General features: G+C 47.7%; 1 protein-coding gene across 3 annotated transcripts in view; it reads left to right on the top strand.

Moving 5' to 3' along the window:
* The first annotated feature begins 1,334 nt into the window (after window positions 1-1,334).
* PXYLP1 (2-phosphoxylose phosphatase 1) overlaps window positions 1,335-24,662 on the top strand; it is a 66,515-nt gene continuing 43,187 nt past the window's right edge. The window contains exons 1-2 of one of the 3 annotated variants that reach the window (XM_058551949.1): window positions 1,420-1,546; window positions 1,867-1,999. The gene's annotated coding sequence lies outside the window, so the exon portion shown is untranslated. The other 2 variants (XM_058551954.1, XM_058551944.1) reach the window with 2 other exon arrangements.

Below are 24,662 nucleotides of genomic sequence, written 5' to 3'. Positions count from 1 at the left end.
GAGCCTAGACCTGCTGGGATCTCATGCCGGGCCCAACTCTACAGCTCACATGGAAGGAAGCAAAGCTGAGAGATGGCAAGTTCCTGAAGGCTTTAGTCCCTGGAACTAAATCCAGGCCTGAAGCCGACGCCCCTGGGCCTTTCATTTACATAAGTCAATCATTTTGTTTGTTTGTTTAAGCAAATGTGATGTGGATTGTCTGTCATTTACAGCAGGAAGTGCCCTGACTAACCATGTGTGGAAGAGGGAAGAACCAGTCAAGGGGCAGAGCCTGGAATTAGTGCGACGACAATCAGGAGGAGCTTGGACAGGGAAGAAGTGTTGGGTGGAATAGGGTGGAGTGAGAGCCAGGTGGAGTCTGGGGTGATGCTAAAGGCGACAGTGAAGATTTTGTGCTGGAAGATACACAGCTCACGGTCTGGGAGGGGTTGTGTCCGGGAGGGGTTGTGTCCGTAGTCAGGGCAGGAAGGAGCCGAGGACAATGAGGTGAGAAGGGCAGGTTAGCCGGCTTTGGAAGCAAACACTGACTGGACATTTGAGCCTTCAGGTGAAGAAGGCATCCCAGGTTAGGCTGGGGGACTGGGGAGACCACACAGGAGGCGAAAGAGACCGAATTTGGTGGTGGAAGTGCTGATTAGAGATGCAGAGTTCTAAGCAGAAAACCAGAGAATAGGTAGAAATATGGGTAAAACATCTGGGCGTAGTGTGTGGATTTGGGAGCCATCAATACAGGAGTGAAAGAAGAGGCCAAGTGGTGAGCTAAGCCGGAAAGTGCTCCTCCGGAAAGTGCGCCTCCAAGGTAGACAGCAGTAAGTCCTTATGAGAGTCTACTTTGCTCAAGGCCAGGTGTGCTGGGGCACACGGGGGTCACTGTGGACCTCCAACTGACACCAAAGTCCTCTCTGACAGCCGCAGTTGGTCATCTCCCACAGAGAAATCACGTCGGAATCACCACCAGCCGGAACCCAACATTTCAAAGAAATGACCCACAAATACTTTCACATCAAGTTCAACTGCGCGCCTCTCAATGTCTAACAAGGAGTTATAGAAATCACTCAGGTGCTCTGTGGAGCTTCAGAAGCGCGCTCCGAGGGGGCCGCGGGGGCACTGTGTGTGGCCTCCCGGAGTCAGCATCCTCTCCGCAAGCCCTTCCACGCCGCTCTCCCGGGCCCGGCCGCACCGCATCGCCGCCTCCAGGGCGGAGCTCCAGGGCGCCTGGCGCGGGGCGGGCCGAGCCCCGAGCGCGGCGGGGTCAGCAGGGGGCGCTGCCGGGTGCCTCGCGGCCCCGCGGTCGGTGCGCGCCGCCCTCGCCTCCCCCCGCGCCGGGCGGAGCCGGCGGCGAGCGCCGAACCGGCCGCGCAGCGGCGGAGCCGGGCCGGGCCGGGACCATGGGCGGTGAGCGCGGCGCGGGCCGGGGCCGGGGTGGTTGCCGTTGGAGCTGAGCGGCGCGAGGGCTCGAGGCGGGCGGGCGTCCCAGGGTCCGCTGTTGGGCGATCCAGGGGTCCTCTGGACGCGCCGAGGCCGGGACGACGGGGCAGGGTCTCCGGTAGGAGCGTGGTTGCGGGGCTGGGGGGGCTTCCGAGCACCGGGTCTGAACCCCGTGACCAACTCCAGCCCCCATCGCCGCGCCCTCCTCAAACCCCAGCCCCCCGACTCGCTCCTCCTCCAAAACCTCCCCTCACCCCCGCGCCCCGGCCCCCGCCCTCCGACCCGCCGCCCCTCTCCAAGCCCCTGCGCCCTCTAACCTTGCCTACGATTCCCCCGCTTTCTCCCCAAGCCCTCGCCCCCCACTTCCCGGCGGCGCCTCCCCGAAAGCCCCGCTGCCCCCTGCTTCTCCACCTCCAGCTCCGCGCCTCTCCTTCCTAGCCTTCCTCCACCCGCGTCCCCGCCCCTCCGGCCCGCTCCCGCTCGGCCCCCGCACTCCTGCCGCCCGAGTCCAGCCCGAACTCGGGCTCCCAGGAGCCCCCTTCCCTGCAGTTCCGAACCCGCTGGTCTCCAGGTAGGAAGAAGGTGGCAACTCCTCCGCGGCCTTTCCCGGGGGTGGGGCTGGTTTAGGCGGCTACCTGCGCCCGGCGCCTCCGGGAGTCCTGGGGCCCCGCGGAGGGGCCGCTCTGTGCGCGGGTTGACACTTCTGGGGGCTCGGGTTAGGACTGCGTGGTTTAGACCCCACGTCATCGCTTTTGCTCGTGAACCGCGTCTGTCGCGATCTTTTAAAGGAGCCGACTTTGTCACACACAAAAATTGGATTTGCATAGAGCAGGTTGCTTTCTTTGCGGCTGCAGCAATCTTCCAAGTTGTACCTGTGGGTGGCTGGAGAATTAGCGGTGCAAGGAGGATGTGGAGCCATATTTTCCCGCTGCGGCTGGGCGGTCAGCGGTAGCGAAGGGGCCTCGTGGGGAGCGAAGCTGTCACAGCCTGGGTGGCCAGTGTCTTCGTGGGAAGGCAGGAGTGCTTTGTAAGCATTCAAATAGTAAAATGAGGAGAGACGTGAAATCAGAGCGAGTGCAAATGGGGAAGTGTGGGGTGTATGGCCAAGAGGCCCTCAAGAGGGCTTCACAGCTTGGGGACATTGTTGCTATTTGCAGAAGGCTGAGCCCAGCCTTACAAACGTGACGGGACTGCGGACGGGGCTTGGCAACAACTCCTGCTCCTCAGAGGTGTTGGTGCCCAGTCTGGACATCTGTGGGAAGACAGTGTAAAGCAGATGGTTTGAAAAGCCTCGCGTTCCCAGGAGAGATGTGGAGAGGCATGGATACAGCCTGAAAGCCAGTGCCTGAAGCTGCCCCATCCCTCCTCCTGGCTTTCATTAAGTCTTGCATTAAATTAATTGCCTATTTCAGAAAAAGCACATATAGGGGGTACTTCTCTTGTAGGGACTAGCTCCTGGCCAGTCCACCCTCACTGATGCTTGGGAGGCTGCTTTTGGGCACCAGTGACAGGATGGGCCACCTGGCCTTTGGAGCACAGCCCTCTGAACATTTTTGGAACTGCCCTCTCAGTAACTCTTTTCTATTGATTGGCTTGAATGGTAATTAGCTCAATACTCTTTCACCATTGAATAGGGAATTTATAAGTAATTACCCCAGGTCACACTGGGGCACAGCAGGCCCCCTCTGAGTGCCCACCAGTTCCTGCGGGAGTTGACTGTCAGATGCCCCACTGGCCAGGAGCGCCTTCAGGGACGGGGTAGAACCATCTCTGTGGCCCCAGCGCCCAGCCTGGCACCCTCTAAGGGGTAGGTACTCAGTGTTTGTCTGGTAAAGAAATGGATTCCCCTCTTGAATCCAGTCAGAGTCCGTAACCCATGTTTTTCCATTTTGCTGCACTGTTTTCAAATTATCTTTAAATTCATCAAATTCTTAAAAAATAGATAACCTCACAAGAGACAAACTCATTTTTGTGTGCATGTCGGGCAGAGAGCTCAATTTATGGGTCATGCTCTGACAGCTGGGCCTCTAACCTCCGTGGGGACTCCAGAATTTCCACAAGGGAAGTCAGTGGTGCTCATCCCAGAACTGGGGTGAGAGGATGACAGGCACTGTGGGAGCTCAGGCTGTTTGCTGGGGGGTGAGTCTTTCATAGCCTAACTTGTCAACGCTGAGCTGTGGCCACAGCCCCCTTCAGACTCCCTCATCTCTGCCCTTGATGGAGGAAGCCCTCAGGGATACCAGGTGCCACTTGCAGAGCCCGGCTGGCTGCTTCAGATTGCACCATCTTGCCTCCAGTGGGTCCACGCCCCGCCCCCCAATAACTGTTTCCCTGGGGAGCTGGGAGTGCCCTTTCTTGCATATTTCAGGCAGTGTGCTCTGCAGCTCTGTGGGGGGGAGGGAGGCTAGTGTTTTGGAAAGGTGTTTCTGTCTGTGGGAGGTGGCTGTGACCCACTGGCAAATGGAGCGAAGTCCAGCTCTTCTGCCTCTGTCAAAGGCCAGCCCTGCAGAGCACAGCCAAAGGCGGAGCAGGGGGCGGGCGCGCCCCATGCCCCCTTTTCCAGGAATCTGGGAAGGGCTGCAATTGAGAATGCCGCTTGGATGTGGGACCCTGCACTGCCCACAGGTTCACGGCTGTAGTGGGCTTATCTTTCTTACCCAGACTGTCTCTGTGTCCAAGTCTGGCTCTTACCCAGAATTCCTGCAGTTGGTGAAAATCTGTTTTCTAGAAGAGGTTTAATTAATGCCTGCAGTTTGTGAGTGAGAGAGAAAGGGAGGGAGTGAGAGAGACTGCTGTCTGGAGGGGGCTAGGAAGAGGATGAGAGAATATCCAAGGTCCTGAACATTCAGAGAGTAGACTCAGCCCGGGACCTGCCCTGGGACAAGGTTCTTGGTTGGTGGATAAGGACGTGCGCCCACATTCTGGTATAGGGGTTTCTGTTAGGAGCAAAGTCACTAAGATAAGAAAAATGGCGGCACAGCAACCTGAAATAAGGTTTGCTGGGCTCACCGTTCTGGTTTCTAGAAGACCTTGAAAGCCAGCTAAGAGCTGGGCTTAGCAAGGTCGGAGAGCACTGAGCCATTTTAAGTTTTGGAATGAGGGTTGTGCCCCTTTGGAAATGGTGGCTTGAGCGACATTGGTCTGGGGTCTGGCCTGGGGGAGCCACCTCACACCTGAGGTGCTGAGGGGAGGCCAGGAGAGAGTGCGGGGGTGTGGCAAAAAGGGAGCAGCTGGGAGGGTCTGCGCCCCTGCCCTGAGTTGGGGGTGGAAGAGGCAGCAGCTGCCTTCTGGTAGGATGGTGGGCCTTTGGACAGAAACAGCCTCCCAGAGACCTTTCTTGAACCCTCTGGCAGCCTTGCAATAGAGTAGGGCCTGCTGAAGCCCCTCAACATGGAGATACTGCAAGACAGCCATGAGGAGGCACCTGTGAACTGGGAATGAATTACAGGGTCTGCTCTGACTCTAAAAGGCAGGAGGACCAGGGTGGCCCAACGGAGCCCCAGACCCTGGCCTGCGAGCCTCCACCGCTAGGACCGTCAGGCTGTTCAGAATCTTCTCAGGCCTTGGTTGGAGAAGGCACTGGCTTTTAGAAAGGAACAGGGCAATCAATAATGAAGAGAGGAGCAGTCCCAGGAGCATGGAGGAAGTTAATGATTAAAAAGGCATTGAAAAAAGAGCCTGGAGGAGCCTTGTAGAATAGTTCCTGCAGCCAGGAAGCAGCCTTCACCTGTATCCTCTTGGCTGGGTCATCCATGCATCCCTCCATTCCTTCCTTCCTTCCTCCCTCCCTCCCTTCCTCCCTTCCTCCTCTGCCCCCAGCCCCATCCATCTGCACTACACATGTCAGGGAGCCACCTCTGTGCTGGTACTCTGGGGTGGAGGAGAGTTTGGGAGCCCAAACATATAGTGGTAGCAACTGTAGGAACTTGAAAATTCTGTTTATATTTGCGCTTGCACTTCCCCAACTTATACATTATGTTGCTGTATTACAAGGCAGCCTTTTGTCATCTGCTTACCACTTTGTGCCTCTGTGGATAACTGACTTCCTTAGAGAGGGCTGTAATCAATAGCATAGAGACCAGAGCTTTAAAAAAACAGACTAAGATGAAAAGTATTGCACCTGGTTTTTACACGCCCCCACCCTCCTCTCCCCTCCACTTCTGTTTGTAGTTAGAATCATCATTTACACCAAATTTACAAATAGCTCGAATTCTATTTGTCCTACCCCTCAATTATATGGAGACATGGGTCTTTCTGACCAACTAAACCTCAGCTTTCTTTCCTAGACCTATCTCATTCTTGGATCCAACACCAAACTTCAGGCCTTCAGAGATACAGCAATATCATTTTGAGCTTTTTAATTATAAAATAAAATGAAGCTATTGCTTTCTAATTGTGTCATCTGCTGATATAGGAAAATCTGAAGTTAGAAGAAAACATTTACTGCCTTGTTAACTTTATGTTTCTAAAATGAAAGAAGCAGTTGAATTAAGGTGGGGAAAAGCTATTAAAGTTGTAGAAATGTCTGGAAGCTCAGAAAAATAATAGATGGACAGTCTTACAGAAATTATTAAGCTTTAAACATTGTTACTAAAACATGGAGAGATATAAACAGGAATTTACATGGCAATATAGGCAAGCATAGAATTTCAACAAGTATAGATTGATGAGTATAGAAATTTTGATCTGTCATTTTATTGAAATATATTAATTATTATGATCATATATTATGCTTATACAGTAGCTTACCATATAAATAGGCAGCTATGTCCATAATCTCATTCAATCCTTCCAGCAAGTCTAGGATCTTCTTAGAGATGAGGACTTGGGAGCACAGGGTGTAAAAGGCTTCCCCTAGAATTCAGATCTCTTGAGCGGAGAAATACCATGTAATCCTAGATATTCCTGCTACAGTTGCTTGATAACCAAATGTGGTTACATGGTCTTTTGAAAATTACAGGTGGTCTCCTGCTTAGGTGTAAAAATAATTGGTTTTCTTTAAAATGTTCTGCAAGTCAAACAAACAGAAACAGTGTGTGCTTAGCACCACTAGGAACCTCCTGGAAGGATTTCTCAGTGTCTGTGGATGTCAGGGGTTTTCTGCTGATGACTTTCTAATACTAGAGTACCTGAGTTTGTGTATTCGGCACAGGGCAGTGGTTAAGAGTGTCGATCCTGAAGCCAGACGGGCTTTGAATCCTGGCTCTACCATTACTAGTCTTCTACCCTTGGGCAAGTTACTTAATCTCTCTGTGCCTCAGTTTCCTCATTTGTAAAATTGAGATGATGATAATACTACCTACCTCATGGTATTGTTGTGAAGCTGAAGTGAGTGAGATAGTACATGACAAGGACTTAGAACCGTGCCTACCACATGGTACATGCTCAAAAAATATTAGCTGTTATTACTAGTCATTCATTCATTCACTCCTTAAAAATACGTTTTTGATGCTGACTGCACTGAGATGATAGACATAGGACAATGGATAAGACACACATAGTCTCTGTCCTCATGGAAAGGAGGATGTTATACATAAATTCACAGCAAAGAACATGAATGGCAATACAGACATTTCCCAGGTGGCACTCACCTGGCTTCTGGCCACCTATTCTAGGCTAGAGTGTGGCCTATAAAGGGTTGACCATGGGGGAGGTGGGAGCTGAGGATCTTCAGCTGGTACACACTGGTATGAGGTGGCCTTGCCAGCCATTTAAGACAGGCACTCATTTGATTTGTCTGTGGCTGACACATGCTGGTTGTTAATGGTTTAACTATCACTCTGGGCCTCAGGTTATTAGTGTGGCATGTGATAAGAGACTGTATTTAGTCACCTGGTTTGCCAGCATTGTTCTCGGTCCTGATCAATACACCAAGTGCCCTGGGTACTGCTTTGGACGGCTCTTCAGCTCCAGAAGCCCACGATACCATCAGAGACCCAGTTCTCTGAGTGGGGAATGGCACAGCTGCTCCTGAGGGCTGGCAGGGGACTAGCCTGAGGCAGAAGGCCAGACCACCATGTCTCTTGTGTCTGCCATTTCCAGAACCTTCTTGACCTGAAAGTCTCTGGGAAACTGTCGATAGGCTTGGGTTTAATAACTGGTCCTAGAAAGGGAGGTCCTTCCTCCTCAGACCTCGCCCTCCCATGCTCCATGTGTCCTAAGAAGAAACTCCAGCATGACAGCCTGCCCAACTAGCCTCAGCCGGCATGAAGCTGGCCTCCAGCGATGGCCTGAGGACTAGAGGAACCTCCTGTGATTGCTGAGCACTTCTCTGCTGTGAGATGAGCACACCCTCTGCTCTACCCTGAAACGCTCTGCACTAAGTTGGCAGTCAGACTGGAAGCCTGGTAATCAGTTCTCTTCGTGGGGAGTCTGCTTATTTTTATTCGTTTTTAAACTACTGGAATTTGAAGTCAATGAGGCTTTGTCCTTTGTTTTTTAATACGTTCCCCCCACTTGGAAAATGAAGAAATGGCAAATAATGCCATTCATTTTTGAAAACCATTTATTTGTATGTAGGAGAATTGAGTTAAAAGGAGGAAAAGCTTTCCTCTAGTTTCCAAATGGTTCTCCAGGTGCACCAACTTCTCTGTTTTGGTTGCCTCTTGATCTCTCGGATGGGGTCATCTTTTGTCACCAGTGTGTCTCCATCACAGTTCCTAATGGAGACAGACCTGAAAATCAAAGCTTGGACATTGCTGGTTGAAGGTCATTGCATGGACGGTGGATTTTTTTGGCTCTGTCTTCAAGGTGAAAAATTACTGTGTCTTCTTTGAGAAAGAAAGTATAATTTAGGAGATGGCTAACGTCAGCAGGCAGGGAGATCTCAGCAGCCTGCTTCGTCCTTGGTTCACATAATTTCCAGCATTTCTACGTTAGAGGCATATGATTTTTTCTTTTCTCCTCTTTTGCATCTTGCTATAATGACTGCTGATTATCTTGAACAGCTGCATTAATTGATGGTGTTGAATGACTCAACATGCAGTAAGTAATTGCAGTGGCTTGGCTGAGCATAGCGCATTCTTTTTACTTTTTAGCTTGAGGAGTGTTGGCTCTGTGTGCGGTTTGCCAGGAAGGGAGTTAGGTGGGAACTCCGTGCCTCAGTGCCTGCCCACCGCCTCCTACTCACGCCCCCCCTGGGACGTTGAGTGTCATCAGAGCCTCCATTCCCACTGCATTCAGATTGTCCACTGTGGGCCTGTCTCCCCAGCTTGGCTGGGAGCTCCTGGAGGGCAGGGGCCACACCTAGCTCATCTCTGAATCTTCAGCCCTTAGCACGAGGTCTGGCAAGAAATAGGCCTCAATAAAGGTTGGGTGAGTGAATGAATGGTTGCAAAGCAGTTAGGATTGTGTTTGGCTGCAGGTAACAGAAAGCCCTACCTTAGTGGCTTAAGCAAATAATGGTTTATTTTTCTCCTGTAACAAGTTGTCTGAAGGTAGGTGGCAGCTGGCATTGGTTTCAACAGCTGATGTCTGTCTGGACTGAGACTCTCATTGTTTTCTTGGCCTTTCCTTCATGATGGCAAAATGGCTGCTGTAGGAAAGAGGCTCCAGGCACACTGGTACATTTTATCGGGAAAGCAGACATTTTCCCCAAAACACCCAGCAGGCTTCCCCTGACACTTCATGGCCAGAACTGTGTCACGTGACCACTCCCAGTTAAAAGGGCCATAGGAGTGTTTAGCAGGGCATGTTGCTGCCTAGAATAGTTAGGTAGGCTCACTGCGGAAAGAAACAAATCGAATACATTTAATGACCCAAATATGATAGACATTTACTTTTTGCTCACACAAAGTCCACAATGGCTGTTCCTGATCAGTGGAGGGGGGGAGGGGGAGGGGAGGGGCTGTCCTCCAAGAAGTGATTCAGGGACCCAGGCTCTTAAAGCTACCATGCTCCTTTGCATCAATCAGAGGAAGAGGAAGGAGCATGGAGGATGGTGTGTGGGAGGATTTTATGGGCTAGGCTCGGAGGTGGTGAATTACTCCTGCTGGCATTCCACTGGCCAGGGCTCAGTCGAATGGCCACACTTCCTGCAAGGGAGGCTGGGAAATGTGGTCCAGCCCTGTGCCTAGGGGAAAGAGGGGATGGCTCTCATGGTTAGCTGGCAATCTCTGCCACACTGTCTCCCCCAAGATCAGTATTCTCTTAGCAAGGAAGCAGGAATTAATATTGAGGGGCAACTGGAGGTGTCTGTCTTAGAAGGAAATGCTGGACTGAGAAGGCTCCAGCCAAAAATAGTCTGTATTCCCAGATCCTCTGTCTTAAATCCCTGCTTCTGTTCCCACCTTTGGGAACTGGGCCAGCAGGACAAGGGAAGTTCCTCCTTATCCCTCTTTCTTGACCCAGGGCATGCTATTAACAGCTTTGAGGGGCCAAGTCCTAGTTGATCTCTCTCAGCAGTTGGATGTTACCCCAGAAGAAGTGGCCTTCATCCCCCTCAAGACTAGTGGAGCCTATGGGAGCTCTGAGCCTGTGAGACCTCCTTGCCCATGAGCCTTTCAAGTGCCCCCACTCACTCGGCCTTCCACAGTTTCTCTTCCTCTCCAGCCCCCACCCAGTCCACGTCGGGAGAGAGACACAGCCAAGAGTGACCTCTGCTTCTCACTTAAATCCATGGAGAAATATTGTCCCACCACTTCCTGCTATTTTTTCTCAAACACTGATGAATGATCCATTGATCTATTGGGTTTAGGGCTTTGTTCCTGTTCAGTTTGTTGTAGGTTTCAATGACAGGTGCTTCTCCATCGACCACATCCTTCTTGGTGTCCTTGTTTCTTCGCTTCGTGTCTTCCTGCCCACACACACCTACTGAGTACCTGCTGCTTACCCAGCTCTGTGTCCATCCGGCCCTGGGGATGGTAGGCGAGGAGGCTGACATCAGCCTGTGGTCTTGATGAGTATTGTGGGAGGGCGATGGTTGCCCAATATCTGAGGACCTCACCCAGCCTTGGGGTCAGGGAGGGCTTTTAGGGGGAGGACGCATTTGAACTGAGTTTAAGGATGAGCAGGAGTTAAGGTCAAGAAGGCATCTGAGCCAAGAGAGTGAAGTGGGCACAGACACTGAGTTAGGAGAAGGGGCTCTCGGGGTTCGTGGGGAATGGTAAGTAGTCCAGTATGCCGGAGTTGGGGTGGGATGGTGTGTCATTCACTCATTTAACACTGCTATACTCCAGGCCCTGGGGTTGCTGTGGTGAACAAGACAGATAAGGTCCCAGCCCCATGGGAGATGATGCTGCTGAGGAGGGTGGGCCAGAATCTGAGGAGGGCTTGGCTGCTGTCCAGACTCTGCTCCAAAGGGTTTGCTGTTCGCAGCCGAGAAGGATGTGGGCCCCATGGCTTGTGCCATCACCTCTCGTGCCTCATCCCTTTGTCTCCGATTCTCATCTGGTCCTTTGCCCGAGCATTACTCAGGCTATAAAAATAGAGGCTGGCACCAGAACACCAGCATGTACTTGGTGAGGAAAGCTGAAGCTGTCATTGTATATCGAGATTCGTGCCAGCTACGTTTTTGGTGGAGCACTTTCTTGGAGCCTCAAGGATGAGGTTCTAAAGTTGGCTTACAATTTTTTTTTTTCTCCTTTTAACTTGTACCAGTACTTCTGGCCGCTTGGCTCAGAATATGTCCTGGTTGTGCGCCTTACCCACCCTGTGAGCACATTGAAATGAATATTTAACGCTGAAATCCACCAAGTGAGGGCACACCTTGCCATGGGCCGGCCTGATTGGAGGGGCTGGATCATCTCCATGGGGCAGTCCATCAAGGGTTCTGATGAGGTCAGCACGGCCTGAGAAGGGACCAGCCCTCACCAGCCTGCAGAGTGGTGCTCATCTCCCCGAGGAAATGTGGGCTGAGCCAGGGTTTCCAAGAGCTGTCAGCTGGCCTCATTGTGATGAATGGCCCCAAGGGTGGTTTCCTTCACTCTCCCTCCCCAGCCCTGTTTGTTAAGGTGGAATTGACAGTGCTGAGGGGCAGGGTGCAGAGGGAGGAAGTTTCGTGCTCCTCCAAGCCCAGAGCTGAGTGTATGGCACTTTGTTTCCGGGTAGGGGATGCTCAGTCCATAGCTGAAAACTCAGACCAGTGCTGTGATGTTTATTGGGTATCTTCTTGGTGCCAAGTGCTGTAGGGAATGTACATAATAATAAAATGAGGAGGTGGAGGATTGTTATTACCTGTGATATTGTGATATATAATAAGAAATACATATTTGTTCTTTGACCCTGTTTCTGTCCTAGAGCTCCTAAAACCCCTGGAATTTCCCGTGAGGAGACCATAAATGCCTCTTTTGTTATGTTAATGAGGTGGCTTTTGGAAAGCCCCCAGGTAGCCTAAGGATGGGGGCTGGTTGCCAGGAGAACTAACCACATGATTAGAGGGTTGGAACTTGCAGTCCCACTCCCAGACATCTGGGGAGGGGAGAGGGGCTGGAGGTTGGACCAGTCACCAATGGCCAATGATTTAATCAGTCATGCCTGTGTAACCAAAGCCTCCGTAAAAACCCAAAAGGGTGGGGTTCGGAGAGCTTCCGGGTTGGTGAACACATGGAGATGTGGGGAGAGTGGTGCTCTGGGAGAGGGCATGCACATTACGTGCCCTTTCCCCATAACTTGCCCTATGCGTCTATTGCATCTGGCTGATCCTGAGTTATGTCCTTTTATAATAAACCGGTGATCTAGTAAGTAAAATGTTTCTCTGAGTTCTCTGAGCCACTCTAACAAATTAATTGAACCCAAAGAGGGGGTCGGTGGAACCTCTGATCTATAGCCGGTTGGTCAGAAGCATAGGTGACAACCTGAATTGGCAACTGGGGTCTGAAGTGGTGGTGGGGAGCGGTCTTCTGGGACTGAGCCCTTACCTGTGGGATCTGATGCTGACTCCAGGTGGATAGTGTCAGGATTGAGTTGAATGATAGGACACTGAGCTGGTGTCGGAGCATTTCTTGGTGGTGTGGGGAAAACCCACACACATTGGAATTAGGTGCAGAATCGTTACCATCCTAAGTGCTTTCCAGGAAGTATCTCATCTCATCCCTTCCACGACCCCATGAAGTGGGTAATTTACATTCCAGTGGAATATAAGCTCCAGAAGGGTAGGCATTTTGGACCCATTTGGGTCCCTTCTGATCCCCAGTTCTATGACTGTACTTAGCATAGAGCAGATGCTCAGTAAATATTTGTTGAATGAATAATTGAATCACCATTGACAGGTGAGGAAACTGCTGCTCAGAGAGATTAAGTAACTTGTCTGAGATGCCACAGCTGGTAAATGGTGGAGTAAAAAGCCTGGATCTCAGTCTCAGGGAGGCACCATGAGCTGTGACTTGGGGTCCCCAGCCCCACTGCCCTTAGAATGTGGGTGACTTCTAGGATAGCACTGTAGGAAGGCCCACAGCCTGCCTGGCCTGACATTCTGACCACAGGCAGCGCCACCATGGCAAAACCGACCAGTTGAGTGACAGTGAGGTACCAGCCCCCAAATGTCAAGGCCTGGCAGGTTGTCTGTCTTCTTGCTGCCAGTGCCTGGCTGCCACTCAAGGGTGGGATGAATATGCAGGAGCGTGTCCCTCAGCAGCTTGAGAGCGATGTTTTTGGAATGCCGCCTTCATCCTGTCATGCCTGTTCAGGAACCTTCTGTGGCTCCCTACAGGAACCTAGTCTGGTGCCAACTGTTCTCCACCCTGTTCACTGCTGAGTCACTGCATGAAGCCTGTCACCAGTCAACAGTGCAGGGAAGGGTGGGCTTCACCCGCCTCTGCCGCTGCACACCTCCTCTATCCTCCTCGGAATGCCTGCGCCCTTCAGGCATGCCCACTGACATCCTCCCTCACCTTTTTGTTTTAACACACCTTCTGCCTCTTCCCTGAAGCCCTCTCTGACCAGCCCAGTGCAAAGAGGCCAGGCCACCAGCCCCTGCAGCCTCAGTCTGTCTGTAGGGTGCGTTTCCTGATGGTGTTCTGCAGCCCTGGGCTCTGCGAAGTGATGAGGCTTCTCCTGAGTGGGGCATGAGGCCCCGCCCAGTGAACTCTGCTTTTATCTTGCTCACCAGTCAGGTTCCGCATCAGGTTGCATGTTGCATTGTGTTTCAAAACCGCTGGTGTCTTTGTAATTTACCATGTACCCACTTTGTGACTTCTTGCTTAACTACATTGTTTAAAAATAATTTAAATACATTTACAGCTTTCTTTTTTTTCTGATTTTGAATGTAATACATGTTTGCTTAAGAAAATTTGGACAATGCAGAAAACTACAAATGAGAAGTCTTCTAGGATCCCACCACCTGCTTAAGGAGTTGTAAGCCAGTCGTCTGTCTTGCAGTTTATTTGTTTTAAAGAAAATTAAGATTACTTGGAATCCCAGCTACAACCACTCATAACATTAAGGGCATATTTTCTCTTTCTAGTTTTTTTTTTTTTTAATTATTACCTTTACTCATTTTAAAAAATAGCAATAGGTTCACAATTCTAAAGAAAAATAAAAAGTGCTACTCCCACCCCTGTTTCACACCATTCAGTCCGGTTTTGTAACTTGTCTTTATAACATAATTGAGTTCAGACTGTACATGCTATATTATAGCTTGCTTTTTTGACTTAACAATATAACATTTTCTTTTGTCATTACTAATCATTTTTTGTTATTTGTACACAGCACGTTGTGAAAACAAAGCAGTGAGTATATGAGTAAATCTTGAAACATCCACAGTAGAGACGACCCCTGTTAATGGGGGCTGTCTCCTTCCAGACCTTTTTCTGTAAGTTTACTTGTTTTCTTAAAATTTCCACATATATGTTGAGATATGCCCATGTATGTTTTACCTACATGAAATTCTACTGTGTCTATTATGCAACTACCTGCACACTCTCTCTCAGCTGTTTTTAACTTGGCAGTATCTCCCGGAGGTTTGTCCACGTCTACACCAAAGTCCGCCTCTTTCTTTTTTAAGGCTGACTCATGTTCCATTGTGTGGACAAACTAATTTTATCCAACCGTTTCCCTACGGATCAACATTTTGTTTCTTTTAAAATTTTTATCATTTTTCCTACTGCTGCTTTGTACACGAGTGAGCATTTTTTGAGAATAGATCCCCAGAATACGAATTCTTGGGGCAAAAGGTGTGTGTATTTATTGTTGTAACAAGACCACCAGTTCTTCTTCACAAATTCCATTCCGATAACCCTCTCACCAAGTGTGTAAAAGAACTCGTCCCCGTCCCCGTGGAGACTAACATTCCCTAGAGATGAATGATCTCTTTATCTTTTGCCAATCTGAAGGGTGAGAAATGCCACGTCATCTTTAAATTCTTTAAATTTGTATTTCTTTCCATCCTAGTTTTCCAAGCATATATATATATATATATATACACACACACACACACTTAAAAAAATTTAGAGTCGTGCAGTGCATGGTTCTGTATCCTTTTTTTCCTTTTCACATTAAAAATTTTCACATTTTCGGGGCCGGCCCGGTGGCGCAGGCGGTTAAGTGCGCGCGCTCCGCTGCGGCGGCCCGGGGTTCGCTGGTTCGGATCCCGGGCGCGCACCGACGCACTGCTTGGTAAGCCATGCTGTGGCGGCGTCCCATATAAAGTGGAGGAAGATAGGCACCGATGTTAGCCCAGGGCCGTCTTCCTCAGCAAAAAAAGGAGGAGGATTGGCGGATGTTAGCTCAGGGCTGATCTCCTCACAAAAAAAAAAAAAAAAAAAAATTTTCACATTTTCTTTCCCCCATCATTGCATTGTCTGCAAAATCTCTATTTTCAGGGGTGCTGTCTTGTGAACTATTGCAGATCACCTGGAGTGGTCTTCATCTTAGTACATTTAGGTCCTTCATCTCCAAAGACCCTGGGAATGACAAGTAACAGAAAAGAAAGGGAAGCCGAAGGAACACCCTCTGCTGAGAATGGATGTAGGATCTGTCCAGTAAATAGGAGCCAAATTAAAATCAGAATTAGATGTTTGCTCAGGGGCTCATCCTTTAGGTATTTGGCAGAGAGGTGCCTAAAATATCACCATGAGCTCTTGCTGTGTGTAAATATTGAATACCTTATGTCAAATATTGAGAAGCTTCATCTGTTTCATATGTTCCATTATGAAAAACAAAGCACGCCTTTGTGTCTTGTGTTTGGAAAGAGAGACTATGGGGCTTCCAGAGTATTTAACATCCTGAAGGCAGTGCGGTGTAATGGAAAGAGTATGGAATTGGCCAGTCAGAAGGGCCGGCCTCAGATTCTAGCTCTTCCCCTGACTGCTATGTAAACCTGAAGAAGACGCTCAACCTCTTAGATTCCCTGGGGTCTGTGTGATGAGGATGTCTGAAGCCTGGTGGAGGACAGGCTAGTAGTTAGAGGCCAGTTCTGGCTCAATATTAATGAGAACTCTAAGAATTAGCACCTTCAAATAATGGGATTGGCTGTTGTGGTATCATAAAAAATAAATATTGGGTCTTTGTCCCAGCTTCCCAGCACACAGCTCCTGAAATCCTTGGAATCTGCAGAGTGCTGAGTGTCTTTTATATGCTAATGAGATGACTGGTAGTTGGGGGCCCCTAGGTAGCTTCAGGATGGGGGCTGGTTGCCAGAAAGACCAAGGCTTGATGGAGGGGTTGGAAAGTTCAGCCCCACCCCTGACCTCCTGGGAGGGGAGAGGGCTGGGGGTGAAGTTCAGTCACTAGTGGCCAGTGGTCTGATCAATCAAGCCGGTGTAATGACCCTCCATACAAACCTCCAACAGTGGGGTCAGAGAGCTTTCAGGCTGGCGCACACTCAGGCGCCAGGAGGGTGGCTGCCCGCAGAGATCATGCAAGCTCTGTGCCCTTGCCCCATACCTCGTCCTGTGTATTTCTTCCGTGTGGCTGTTTCTGAGTTTATTCCTTTCTTGTAAATCTACCATAGTGCTAAGTAGTGTTTCCCAGAGTTTTGTGAGCTGTTCTAGCAAATTATCCAACCTGAAAGGGGTGGAGGTTGGTGGGAACTGCCCTGACTTTGTAGCCAAGTTGGACAGAAGTGGATAACCCGGGGAACTGATTCTTGGGACTGGCATCTGAAGAGGTGCAGTCTTTGGGACTTAGCCCTTAAACCGGTGGAGTCTGACACTGACTTCAGGTAGTCAGTGTCAGAATGGAATTGAATTGTAGGCCACCCACGTGGTGTCCAGAGAGTTGAAGAATTGGTTGGTGTGAGAAAGAAAACCCTACACATTTGGTGTCAGAAATGTTGTGAGTAAAAATAGCTGAGCTGTATGTTGCCCGTCTCCAGAAATGGTCTGACGTGCTGTCAGCCAGCTCCCTGCCCGGCTTTGCGCAGTGCTGGAGACACGCGTGTGAACAGACAGATGCCATCTCTGCTGTCAGGGGGCTTGCGGTCAATCGCAGGAGACAGCTGGGCATTTCAGCGTGGTGATTTGATTATGTAGTGATGGTCCTGAGAGGTGACATGAAGGAGAAACTCAGGGTGACTTGAGAGTGTCAGATAGGATGCTGATCTAGACAGGGGAGTTCAAGGGCAGCTTGCCTGAGAAAGTGAGCTTTAAGCTGGGATTGGAGGGCTGATCAGGAGACAGCAAGGCAGGAAAGGAGGAGGGACAGAGAAGAGGAAGTGTGCTGGCTGGGGGAAGCAGAAAGGATAGATTGCTGGTGGCTGTGGTGAGCCTCTCTGTTCATTCATCCATTCATTCATTCATCCAACAAATACTGATTGAGCCCCTGCTCTGAGCCAGCACTGTTCTTGGCCCTGGGGATACAAGAGTAGGGAGCAAGACAAAGTCCCCAGCCTCACAGAGCTCATATAGCTGCAAAACAAGTTGTCCCCAAACTTGGTGTCTTAAAACAACCATCACTTCACTGTCATCCTCAGGATCTGGGAGTGGCCTGGGCCTCGCCAGTGTTTCTCACTCGGGTCTCTCACACAGTTGTTCATGCAGTGGCTGGTCTGGAATCATCCGAAGGTTCCCTTTCTCACGTGTCTGATGCCTGGGCTGGGAAGACGCCACACTTGGGGCTGCTTGGGCATCCTCGTCTCTGGGGGCCTCTCACGTGGTTTCTCCACCATGGTGGCCTCAGAGCTCCAAAGCAAGTGGTCCAAGAGAGAGAGCCAGGTGGAATCTGCAAGGACTTCTCTGACCTGGCCTTGGAGGTCACGCAGCATCATTTCTATCCCATTCTACTCATCAAGGCAGTCCCAAAGCCTACTTAGGGGACCTAGGACCCCGTCTTGATGGGAGATGTGACAGAATTTGTGGACATGCTATAAAACCACCACACTCTCATGCTTTGCTTTCCTGAGCATTTCAGCCTTGGCTTCAAGCCTACTTATCTGCTGCGGCTCGCCAGGGTCTTCCCGAGAAGGCAGTCTAATGGCCTTGGGTCCTGGCTCCAGAATGCCTCTTGGGGTCCCACCTCCGTCCCCAGCCCCAAGCAGCTCCAGAAAGGTACTTCTCCATCTCGGGTTCTTTCTTGTGGGGAGTTGGGGCCCCTTGTGGACTGGCATTCCAGGCACCTGCCCAGCTGACCCACCTCCTAACTGGGTTGTCAGAGGACATGCATGGACACAGGCCCCAAGTCACCAAGGAGCAAGGCTCTTCTATGGGGCTGAGAGATGGCCAGGATGGCTGGGGGCTCTAGTGCGGGGGCTTGAGGTGAGGCTGGACTGACAGTGGGGCCTTGTAGGCCATGGCAGAGTTTGGTCATCATCCCAAGAGCATTATGGGAAACTGCTAAAGGGCCAGAGTTCTGATGACCACCTGCCAGGAAAATTATAGAAGACAGTCCTGAGAAGAACAAGATTTTACATTATGTTTTAAATTAATCTGTCAGAATGATTTATTTTTCTTAAAAAAGAAGACTTTTCAGGTATGTTCCTAACTTGAGAATAGGAAACGTAGATCCCCATTCTGATTGAGTCAGTTATAACAAGATCAGTGATATGGCAGTCTGTGGTTAGTTATCACGAGGTTGGTGGGCAGAGCCAATCTTCCATAACCAACAGAGTTCACGACGCTGTTACTGAACACAATCTATGACAAACATTCCTGCCACCGTGAAGTCCTGCAACACCCAATGAATAGTGCAACAGTTCACAACGAGTAGTGCCCAACTAATAATGCAACAGACCTTGCAAGATGACTATTAAAACAAACCTCTAGATATTACAGGTTAACTCTCTGCCCTAGGTAGTAGACATACTTAGAAACTCAATTTAGAAACTCAATTTTATTATGTTAATATTGCAGAATAAGTATTTTCTCATTTAGCTTAAGTTTGTGGAAACTGGTGTACAAACAAGGATCATGGCTACCCCAGTGCTTTGCATTCTCAAAAACACTTGCGTCAACAGCTTCTTCCCCCACGTTTTTCATTAAGTACCATCGCCTTTTTTTTTTTCCTAAAATCCCTAATAACTTACAGGTAAGTATGACCGACTCTGGAAAACTTGAAAGGGCCTGCCGTCCACTGAGTGAGGTGGGTGTCTCTGTTCCAGGACCTCGACCTCTCTCAGCTTCAAGGCAAACATAATATCCCAGATCTCAGAGTGACTTAAAGATGTAAATGGTCAGAACTCCCCCCAAAATGTTGCCTGATAATAAGCTTAAGAGATTAGCCTCAATCTGTACATTTAAATATTCCTGGAAAACTCTTGCTCCAAAGAAAAAAAAAAGATTTTATTGGTATATTTTCAGGCGAGTATCAGACCTATGAATGAAAAGGAATTAACCATTATTGAGCTATTATGACTCAGGTGTTTTATGTATATTATTTTGTTTAATCTTTATCAAAAGCCTATATATATGTGGATAAGTATTAGTTAGGATTAGTGTTAAGCTGCTATAACAAATAAACCCTCAAATTTCAGTGGCTTAACACAATAGATTATTTTTCCTTTACAAAAACAGTCCAGTTTGGTTCCATACGGTGGTGTCGGGTGGGAGTAAGTGAAAGGGGTGGGTCCCCTGCTCTGCGCAGAGATTTGGGGACCCAGGCTGGTGGAGCTATGCCTTCTACAACGTGTGGTTTCCAAGTTGGTCTTTTCCTTTTGGTAATTTTATTATTCTTTTAACACTGTACATTCATATTTACTCTACATCAAGTTATATCCTATCTTTTTTTTTTCACAGTTTTATTGATGTATAATTGACATATAACATTGTATTAGTTTAAGGTATACAACATAATGATTTGATATATATATATATTGCAAAATGATTACCACAGTAAATCTAGTTAACACCTATCACCATACATAGTTACAAATGTTTTTTTCTTGTGATAAAATCTTTTAAGATCTACTCTCTTAGCAATGTTCAAATATACAATACAATATTGTTAACTATGGTCACTATGCTGTACATGACATCCCAGAACTTATTTATTTCATAACTGGAGGTTTGTACCCTTGATCACCTTCACCCATTTCCCCCACCCCCACTGCCCACCTCTGGCAACCACCAAACTGTTCTTTGTTTCTGAGTTTGGTTTTTTTTAATTCCCTCTTGATTCCACATGAGATCATACAGTATTTGTCTTTCTCTAACTTATTTCACTTCGCATAATGCCGTTAATGTCCATCCACGTTGTCGCAAATGGTGGGATTTGCTTCTTCTTCTTCTTTTTTTTTTTTTGAGGAAGATTAGCCCTGAGCTAACATCTGTTGCCAATCCTCCTCTTTTTGCTGAGGAAGATTGGCCCTGGGCTAACATCCGTGCCCATCTTCCTCTACTTTATATGGGACGCTGCCACAGGATGGCTTAATAAGTGGTGCGTTAAGTCTGCACTTGGGATCCGAACCTGTGAACCCCAGGCTGCTAAAGCGGAGCAAGCGAACTTAACTGCTGCGCCACTGGGCCAGCCCTGGGATTTCCTTCTTTTTTATGGCTGAGTGATATTCCATTGTGTGTATCTATATGTGAATATCTATATGTGTGTATATATGTCTCACTACATTTTCTTTATCCATTCATCCATTGATAGAAACTTAGGTGGTTTCCATGTCTTGGTTATTGTAAATAATACTGTAACAAACATGGGGATGCAGATTATCTCTTCGAGATAGTGATTTTGTTTCCTTTGGATATATACCCAGAAGTGGAATTGCTGGATCACATGGTAGTTCTAGTTTTAATTTTTTGAGGAATCTCCATACTGTTTTCCATAGCGGCTGCACCAATTTACCTTCCCACCAACGGTGCACAAGGGTTCCCTTTTCTGCGCATCCTCATCAACACTTGTTATTTCTTGTCTTTATGATAGTAGCCATTCTAACAGATGTGAGGTGACTTCTCATTGTGGTTTTGACTTGCATTTCCCTGATGGTTAGTGATGTTGAGCACCTTTTCATGTGCGTGTTGGCCGTCTGTATGTCTTCTTTGGAAAATTGTTCAGATCCTCTGCTCATTTTTTTAATTGGATTATTTTTTCGCTATTGAGTTGTATGAGTTCTTATATATTTTGGATATTAATCCCTTATCAGATATATGATTTGCAAATATTTTCTCCCGTTTGGTAGATTTCCCTTTCATTTTGTTGATAGTTTTCTTTGCTGTGCAGAGCTTTTAAGTTTGATGTCCCATTTGTTTATTTTTGCTTTTATTGCCTTTGTTTTTGGTGTCAAATCCAAAAAAGCATCGCCAAGACCAATGTCAAGGAGCTTACTGCCCATGTTTTCTTCTAGGAGTTTTATGGTTTCAGGTCTTATGCTCAAATCTTGTATCCATTTTGAGTTAATTTTTGTGTATGGTGTAAGATAGTGGTCCAGTTTCATTCTTTTGCATGTGGCTGTCCAGTTTTCCCAGCACCATTTATTAAAGAGACTGTCCTTTCCCCACTGTATATTCTTGGCTCCTATGTCATAAATTAATTGATCATATGTGTGTGGGTTAATTTCTGCTCCATTGATCTGTGTATCTTTTTATGCCAAACTATACTGTTTTGATTACTGTAGTTTTATAATATAGTTTGAAATCAGGAAGTATGATAATCCAGCTTTGCTCTTCTTCCTCAAGATTGCTTTGGCTATTCAGGGTCTTTTGTGGTTCCATACCACAAAATTTTAGGATTGTTTTTTCTATTTCTGTGAAAAATGCCATTGGAATTTTGATAGAATCTATAAATCACATTGGGTAGTGTAGACATTTGAACAATATTAATTCTTCCAGTCTATGAGCACAGAGTTATCTCCCTTTATTTGTGTCTTCTTTGATTCCTTTCATCAATGTCTTGTAGTTTTCAGTGGACAGATATTTCACCTCCTTGGTTAAATTTATTCCTAGGTATTTTATGCTTTTTGATGCAATTGTAAATGAGATTGTTTTCTTAATTTCTCTTTCTGATAGTTTGTTGTCAATGTATAGAAATGCAACTGACTTTTGTATATTGATTTTTGTATCCTGCAACTTTACTGAATTCATTTATTAGTTCAGTTCTGTGGTGGAGTCTTTGGGGTTTTCTATGTATAGTATGTCATCTGCAAATAGAGACAATTTTACTTCTTCTGTTCTGATTTGGGTGCCTTTTATTTCTTTTTCTTGCCTAATTACTTGGGTTAGGAATCCCAGTACTATGCTGAATAAAAGTGGCAAGAGTGGACCTCTTGTTCCTGCTCTTGGAGGAAAAGCTTTCAGCTTTTCACCATTGTGTATGATGAGTACCATTGACTTTGAGGCTTGTGTTTCATTACAGCTTTAACCTGAGCTGAGTCAAAGTGTTGGAGTTTATAAAACACCCACTGTTGTTTCCTACTTTATTGGAAAGGAGCTGGAACTAGAAAGCAATTCAGATTCCTTCGCACGCTAAATGTCTGTGATTCTGTGTGACAGTGTTCTTAGCTGTTTTTGCTCTACCCGTCTCTTCATAAGTGCAAAGGAGAACAAACAATAGTTTTGAGAGCTTGTTTGAGGATCAGAATCAGAGAACTCCCGGATCTCAGCACAGGGAGGGCTTCTAGAGGTTGCCCACGTCGGCCCCTTCACAGTATCCCCAGCAGGCAGCGGGCCACGTGTGACCACCTCCATGGGCAGGAAGGCTCATTCTGTACCGACACTGAAGCTATTCGCCTCCCACTGAATCAGCTGGCAGTTTTCTAAAAGATATTTAAGGGCATGGAGTTCCTGCCCGCTGGCCCTGGCAGTGGTAGCAATCCACCGAGGGCTGGTGCTGCACACCTCGTCATGATCAAGGCATGGAGTGGGCTGGCAGCGAGCACAGGGTTTTGTTAGAGCTCTGTAGGTGGGTGTGCTCCCAGCCGAAAAACGCCTCATTGGGCGAAATGCCTTGATCTGTGGCGTGCATGAGTACTCCCGACCATGTACCACGCAGAGCAAAATCCTGTTTCTGTGTAGTATTAACAGAAAGTGCAGGTTTCACAAAGCGTAAGTGGCCTTGGCCACCTGCACTGCCAGGTGTGCTTGATTCACGTCACACCGCCGTGATTCTCAGGACCTTGTAAGCTCTTTTTTGTTTGCCTTTAAAAATTTAACTTTTACCACTTGAACCTACATTGTACACCACTTGTATTTCTAGGTTTACAGCCCTGCCTATTTAATCCTCTTGTGTGCTTTCCTTGACATTTTAAGAAACTTTTAATTGGTGCAGTTTGCTTGCAAAATAAAAAGAATCAGCTGTATTTTTAAAGTGACTTTGCTGTGAGTAAATCACGCCACCTGCATGTTCGTCTTTTTTCATTGAGGTGCTTATTATGGTTGATCTTGACGTTCTCAAATAAGAATGCCAGCTTCAGATGTAGCTACTTCTAAAACTTAAGAAAGAGCAAAGCAGCAAAGTTGGATGGAACACAGACTTCTCCCAAAATGTCAGAAAAGATAACTGAAGAGTATATAAAAAGTGAAAATCCTGGCTCGATGAATTCATTATTTCGGTCTGTTCTGGTCCTGCAAAATGATCAGCTGTCTTGAGAAGTTTACTCCTCATAGAGCTGGAAACACCTCAAAGGAGAGGGTGAGAGGAACATGTAGTTCACAAATGAAGAAGAAAAACTTTAATATTCAAGGATTTAAAAATACTAAATCTGCAGATTATCTGCCTCAAATTCTTTTTGGAAAGAAACGGTAGATAAATAATTCACACTGCCTATTTAAACACACGTGAAATGTGGAGTAAAAGGTCTTGTTAGTAGAACAGGTACAGTTAGTAGGCTGAAGGATGCTGCTCTGCTGTTTGTCACTGCCGAATTATACCTGAGCAAACCAGCACTGATGTTTTTTAAACATATAATTATGACAGTATGTGCTTTGATTGCTGGATCTGAAAACAGCTGGTACTGTCATCAGATGACGGGGTTTGAGAATAATTTTTTACAATAATTGTGTGTGTTGTCACATCTTCTCCAGTTGTGGGCTGGCTGTTGCTGACAGCCTCCTGTTCCCTTGTTCCTAACAGAACTGTAAGTCTCTTCAGGCTTCCACCCTTGCCCTCCCTGTGCAGGCCTCCGCCAGTAGGTGAATCCTGGTTGGTTTCACCCAATTGTGACCCATTCCCCGGGGCCTGGGATTGGTTTGGGCATGGGTGTGTGACACAGTTCTGGCAGTTAGATTTAGGGGAAGTCTGCTGGAGGGTTTCTGGAAAGGCTTTCTTGCTTCTAGTAGCAATGCGCAGGCTTATCCCTCCTGCCTCTGCAGATTGCAAGTGTGGCTGTAGTGCCTAGGAGCGTGGTCACTATCTTAAGACCCTTGAGGGGAGCCATTCTAGGGACAGGACACCCACAGAGGATGGCAGACGAGCCCAGAGATGGAAAGATCCTGGCTTCCTGATGATGCCTGTGAGTTGCTGAATTAACTCACCTGGAGCTGCCATTCCTGACACAGTAACTCATTAATGTGAGAATATTGGAGTCCCTTTGTGTTAGCTGGGGTTTTCTGTTGCCTGCAGCCAAGCCATCTTCATAGATACATGAATTATTTAAGATAAAGCAAAATATAAACCTCAAAAAGAACGAAAGTTACCATGACCATGGCTCATTGATACCAGATCTACAACTGACATTCAGCCTGGTCACGGTTGAAATTTTTCTGCCTAATGCATTTCATCATGAATGTGTGTGTGCTTCTTCCCCATCACCTACAGAGGGAGCCGCCGTGAAGAGGACCAATGTCTTTTGGTGCTAGTGGCAAGTTCTAGTTAGAATGTTGGTTTGGCTGCTTTACCAGAAGTGAAAGAACAATGACTTAAAAAGGTTTTGAGATTGATTTTTCTCTCCCAAAACGACTGGAGCTGGTAGGCAGGCAAAGAGATGG

This window comes from Diceros bicornis, chromosome 2 (genome assembly GCF_020826845.1).
Source record: "Diceros bicornis minor isolate mBicDic1 chromosome 2, mDicBic1.mat.cur, whole genome shotgun sequence".
NCBI classification, from domain to species: Eukaryota; Metazoa; Chordata; class Mammalia; order Perissodactyla; family Rhinocerotidae; genus Diceros; species Diceros bicornis.
Note: the sequence above shows the minus strand (reverse complement) of the source record. Positions and strands in the feature narration are given on the sequence as shown.